Raw genomic sequence first — 5648 nt, 5'->3', positions numbered from 1 at the left:
AAGTTTTTTTTTGCTTCCCATGTACAAGTCTGGTTTTTATTCTCGTGCAAATGATATAGCTGATAAGTGCTGTGCAGCAGCAAGTTTACCAGCTTGAGCTGAGGGTTTTGTACGTAGGACTTACAACGGAATGTGGATGCCTGAACATGGGGGTAGAGTAAGGCAGGAAAACTTGAAAGGGAAAATCAGTCCACTGCCATAATCAGAGAAATTCTGTCCAGATTGAAAAACAGTTCAATTTTTTAAAGGGATTTCTGTAAATCAAACTTTAACCACTTTCTTGCTTATGCTTCTAGAGAGTTGCAATTCTTTTGAAAGAAATGTAGATATGAACTGTTGCAAAAGAATTGGGAGTGGAATAATGTTCACTGTGAAATCAATAGCTGGACATTGTATTTTTTTAGTGCTTTCTATGCTGTAATTTGAAGGGAAGAGAAGGATTGTGTTGTGTTTATTCTGTCACTCTGCTGCTATTCTACTTTGCTGTTGTAGGAACATAAAATTACTTGTCCGACGTGTCACTCAATGTATAGCAAGTAGCTTGAAATGACTTCTATTGAAAAAGTAATTACCTTTCCAGCAGTAAAAAATAAAGCGTGTAGATGTCATGGCCTCTTTTTCCTAGGAAAACTGCTTAATGACACAGGATGTACATAAAAAATTAATAAGTCTATTTTACAGCCTTGTTGTATACTGGACGTTCCACATTTCAGAATTCTTACTCCAGAGGAGCTTTTGTGTGTGTGTGTGGGCGTACGTGTGGGGGTGTGTGTCAGAATCAAAGGAACATGATGTCCTTTGCTTTAATAGTTTATTTTACGTTATTGCTTTGTGTTTTGCAGTCCCTCTAGCCAATCTGCCTTTATGAACTGAAAAGAATAGGAGCCAAGGGCCTAATATTACAGTAAATTAGGCACTGAATTTCTACTTGGGTGATTTAGTTTTGAATTTAGCCTTTATTCTAACTAGATAATGTACAGAGATATTATATTGGGAGTTAGGAGACTTGCCCCTTTCCTCAGCAACAAGAAGATGGTAGGCAAGGAGCGAAGAGGAATACTTCCCTTTTAAACTCTGTCTGCTCTGGTCTTTTGGGATGTTTCTCAGACTTTAAGATGGCCTGCATCAGACATTCAGGGGTCTAGTGGTAGGGCTACAGGGATTTTTAATTGTGACTAGAGCAGGAGCAGGATGATTTTTATCCATGGAGAGAAAAATCAGTGTCTCTTTATGTTACTAGTCTCAACAAAAATTGTTAATCTTTGATAATTTTTTTTTCTACCATTATTAAAAGCAAACTGGGTTAGCAGAGAGGAAATTCATAGACTTTATCTTTTCTCTTTTCACAGTTTATGTGATACTTACTCTGTGTTGGAAATATGATCAAATTAGAAAGCTTCTGTTACTTTCTCAGCGAATGTAGTAACATGTTTATGGGCTGAATATATCCAGCTTCCTTGGAATACAGCCATTTTAAGGAAAATTGTGCTCTGGTGCTTCTGAGAGGGTTTGGACTAATTCTCTGAATAATTGCCTCCTCTTTTCATACTGCAATTATTGTAAAATCAGCTGTGTCAAAATTTCACTACTTTTGATTTTACACTGGCATTATGCATCCAGATTCACATTTTCACAATGAATTTTTGTGGTTATTTCACACAAAAGTGGCCTCTTATCTTTGCACCCCCAGCCCTTACTGCTAGAGGCTGTGTCAACAGGAGGTTTAATTGTATGACATTTTCAGGAATGGCAATAACATGTTTCTGGTGGGATGATCAGTGAGCTTGTTTAAAATCATTGTGTCATCCCATTTAACTGGTGAAGGCTTCCAGGTACACTCTCACAAGCACAGTCCCAAACTGAAGGCTAACTGCCAAGGTGCGAACAGCTCTCCAGTCTTACATGAGTACAGGTGTCCTGACTTGCAAATGCCTAGGATCTGCTTGACAAAATCGTCCTGGAACTCCAGAATGCCTGAAGGACCTGGATGCTTGGGATTTTCTTTCTTTCCAGCTGACTTACCTTGGTAAAACTTTCTGTTGTGATATTTATTTTCCTGTTCAGAAGCCGTAATGTTTTATATTAGCTTCAGTGAAAAATTACCTCATATGTGAAGTTGGCAACTCAAAGGACTTTCTTTGTGGCTCCTTCATAGCCATAGTTACATTGATCAAACATAGAAAACAGCAATGAAGCGTAATGACTAAGCATCTGACATGGAAACTGCTGCTTTTGATACCAAACCATCAGTATTTCCCTGTCAACTCAGGTTTGCCTATCTGCTTTCAGTACCCATGCCATATCTCCTGTCACCCAAGTTTTTTCTTTTGAAGCAGGGATTGCCTTGTTTCACTATGCATGTAACTGTTGCTGTACTTCTGTTAGGAAAACAAACATTTCTTAACAGAAAAGGCTGTAGAGACTTGTGCAATGTGCTGTTCAGATGAGATTACAAATGTACAGTCACACTTGAAAAAAAGTGATATATTTTCCTGAAAAAAATATTAAGACCAATTAAATTATTAAACCAGAATCTTGTTGACTGCAGCTTTAAAGGACTGGGGATTTATGGTAGATTATGTACTCAGGGGTGAATACAAGTCAAAATGGCAAAGAAGGCAAACTATATGCTGAGCCACTTTAGGAGGAAGGTGGCCAACAGATCAAGGGAAGGCATTATACCCCTTTCGTCAGCACTTATGAGGCTACTGCTAGGACACTGTGCTTAAGGATGGATGTGGACAAACTGAAGAAGGTCCAGTGAAGTGCTGCCAAGATGGCTGGGAGCTGGACCACATACTGCATGAAGGCAGACTGACTTAATAGCAGCCTGCAACTACTTGAAGGACAGTTACAAAGATGATGGAGCCAAATCCTTTTTGATAGTGTACAATGATATAACAAGTGGCAATGTAAGAAAACTGTGTCTCCAGGAGGGCAAGGCAGCACTGGGACAAGTGCCTAGAGAAGTTTCATGATATACATCCTTGGAGATTTTGGAGACTGGACAAAGCCACAGATGACCTGATTGAGCACTGATGAAAGTCTTTGTTTAAGTAGGAGGTGCACGGAATGACATTCGGGCGCCTTTAAACCAACACTTCTGCAATTCTGTCACTTTGTATCTATACCCACATTATATTTCTGGCAATGGGTCTAATCCTGGAAACCCAGAATACTGTAAAGACCTAGCAGCTGGCATCCACAATACTCTATAAAGTTAGGCTGTCTGTAGGTTTAATTTGTCCAGAGACAGGTAACTTTTGTGTCTTTGTAGGGAGGACTTCTGGACCGCTGATAGGACATTGACCATGTGCTGCCTCTTAAAAGGCAGGAGGAGGCTGTATGTTGTGTCATGGTTTGCTCATGTAGCAGAGCAGTACAGTGCTACCTGAAAGCACAGGGCATATTCAGGATCTCTTTTCAAGGAATATGAGCTGGATGGTCCACTTACAAATGTATGGAGGATTTTCACTAGTGCTGCTTATTTCATACTAGAGCTATGAAACCTTTTTTTGTATGACTAGATAGAGGAGGATATTTAGCATGGAAAAAGTGACTGTGGTGTGGAGAGAGAAGGGACAGAAATATGAGCTTCAAGGAGGTTAATTGGCTGTTTGCTATGTTCCAGCACAAGGACTGAGAGAATATGAAATAACACTAATGAACAGAAATCTTAAAATGATTAAATTCTAGTAGCTCTTTGTGCCACATGTGGTTACCAGGGTAGCCGAGGACCTCTCTGCCACAGACATTGCAGGTGAGAAAGGTTTACATAAGTTCAAAAGGAATTGGATGGACTAAAAAAGCCATTGAGTCCTGTTTGGTACAAGTAAACCTTTGGCTCTGGAAGTCTTGAACTGCAGCCTACTGGAGTACTGAAGAATACGTGAAGGAATTATCACTATATGTTTGCTGTGTTCTGCTCTTCCCTAGGCACCTGGTGCTGGCCACCCTTTGAGACAGGATTCTGGGTTAGGTGGTGTCAGTGTGGTCATCTACATCCATGCGCTGAAAGAGAACTACAGCAGTGTGTGCTGTAGCTGGGTGATTTGGCCCAGAACCAGACTTTTAAGCTGCTTCTGTGCAGCAGTGGAGACATAGAATCATAGAATCACCAGGTTGGAAAAGACCCACTGGATCATCGAGTCCAACCATTCCTATCAATCACTAAACCATGCACCTCAGCACCTCATCCACCCATCCCTTAAACACCTCCAGGGAAGATGGAAAGGAAAATATAGAGCAAAGGGTTGAAGTGCATGGACAGAAGGACCAATTTGTTGATATTTGAATAGCAACATGCAATAAACCAAGCTTCTAAGATGTTTACGCAATGATGAACATTTCCATATTTTTGAAGCTAGGAAGGGAAGAGAGAACAGATGGCAGAACCTTAGTGATCCCTAGTGCTGCAGGTCTGGTGGTGATGCTGTTCCAAGGGAGATGAAACAATCCCACTCCTTTTTGCAGAGGATCAGCTGTGGAGTGCTCGGAGTGCTCAGGGCATAGACACCTATGTTCGCAACACTTTTATAGCTTCTAGGCTGAATGCAGCCTAGATCCATAATCTAGTGCAACATTTACCCATTCGTTAAGTATCACTGGCATTATTTCATTTTCTAGTCAAGTCAGCTGAGGCAAGCCGACTCATCCACGGATGTCAGCGGCCTGAGATCAGCACCACACTTTGTATACGAACTGTCTAAGGTCATGCCTGTATAACTGAATTCAGAAGCACTTTCCATATCCTGGCTCCCCATAGATCTTCAGGACCCATCCCACCTCCTGTGGCATCAGGTTTGCACCAAATCCTCCTCATTCAAACCGCTTAATCCTTCTGTGGAAGTATGGCAAACTCTGAAGTGTAAGGTATAACCTAAACAGCCATAATGCGTGAATATGAATGAATGAGAATGAGGAAAAAGCTCATAGAAAAGTCCTTCTATCACCATCCATTGGAGGAAGACTATCCTGAGACAAGCTTCTGAAGACATGTGCATACCAAATGTGACATCCATGCTGCCTGTGTCAGCTCATGGCCAGTGAAGACACTGCTGGAGGACAGAGTTTTCTGAAATGAGGTTTGAGTCCAACTGTCCAGACTGTGATGAACATGAGGCTGGAATATAGTGATGAGGGTTTGCCCTCAGTGGTGACCAGCAGCCTGGAGTGCCAATCTTAACTGGAGGGTTCAAAAAGAGCTGAGGCCCACGGCATGTGTCTTATCCTTGAAGACTTCACAGCAGGGTGCTGTGAGGCAAAGAATGAACAACTATTGAATTCTTCAGGGCTACTTTTCTCCTTCCAGACATAAACAGAGGGACAGACACAAAATAGTTTTATTTTGAATCTCACATTGGGAGCTCGTCTATACATGGCTACCTTGCATGGGTATCTTTTAATTTTTTTATGTCATTTAAATGTTTTTGTTTTAGTTCATTACAAATCTTAAAACAAGACTCTTAAATAAAAGGTAGGTTTTTATCCAGTGACCCACAAAAAGTAATTGCTGCCTTTCCAGACATTCTGTTTAAAAATTAATGATCAGAGTTGTCCAGCAGTGAAACTATTCTATTGAAAAGGAGATAATTTTTTTGAAAACGTGCACCAAAGAAACTTACAGTACTACTCAGGAATAAAACAAA

The sequence above is a fragment of the Phaenicophaeus curvirostris genome, chromosome 1 (assembly GCF_032191515.1).
Source record: "Phaenicophaeus curvirostris isolate KB17595 chromosome 1, BPBGC_Pcur_1.0, whole genome shotgun sequence".
Lineage (NCBI taxonomy): Eukaryota > Metazoa > Chordata > Aves > Cuculiformes > Cuculidae > Phaenicophaeus > Phaenicophaeus curvirostris.
The sequence above is the reverse complement of the archived record's forward strand: the minus strand, read 5'-3'. Positions refer to the sequence as shown.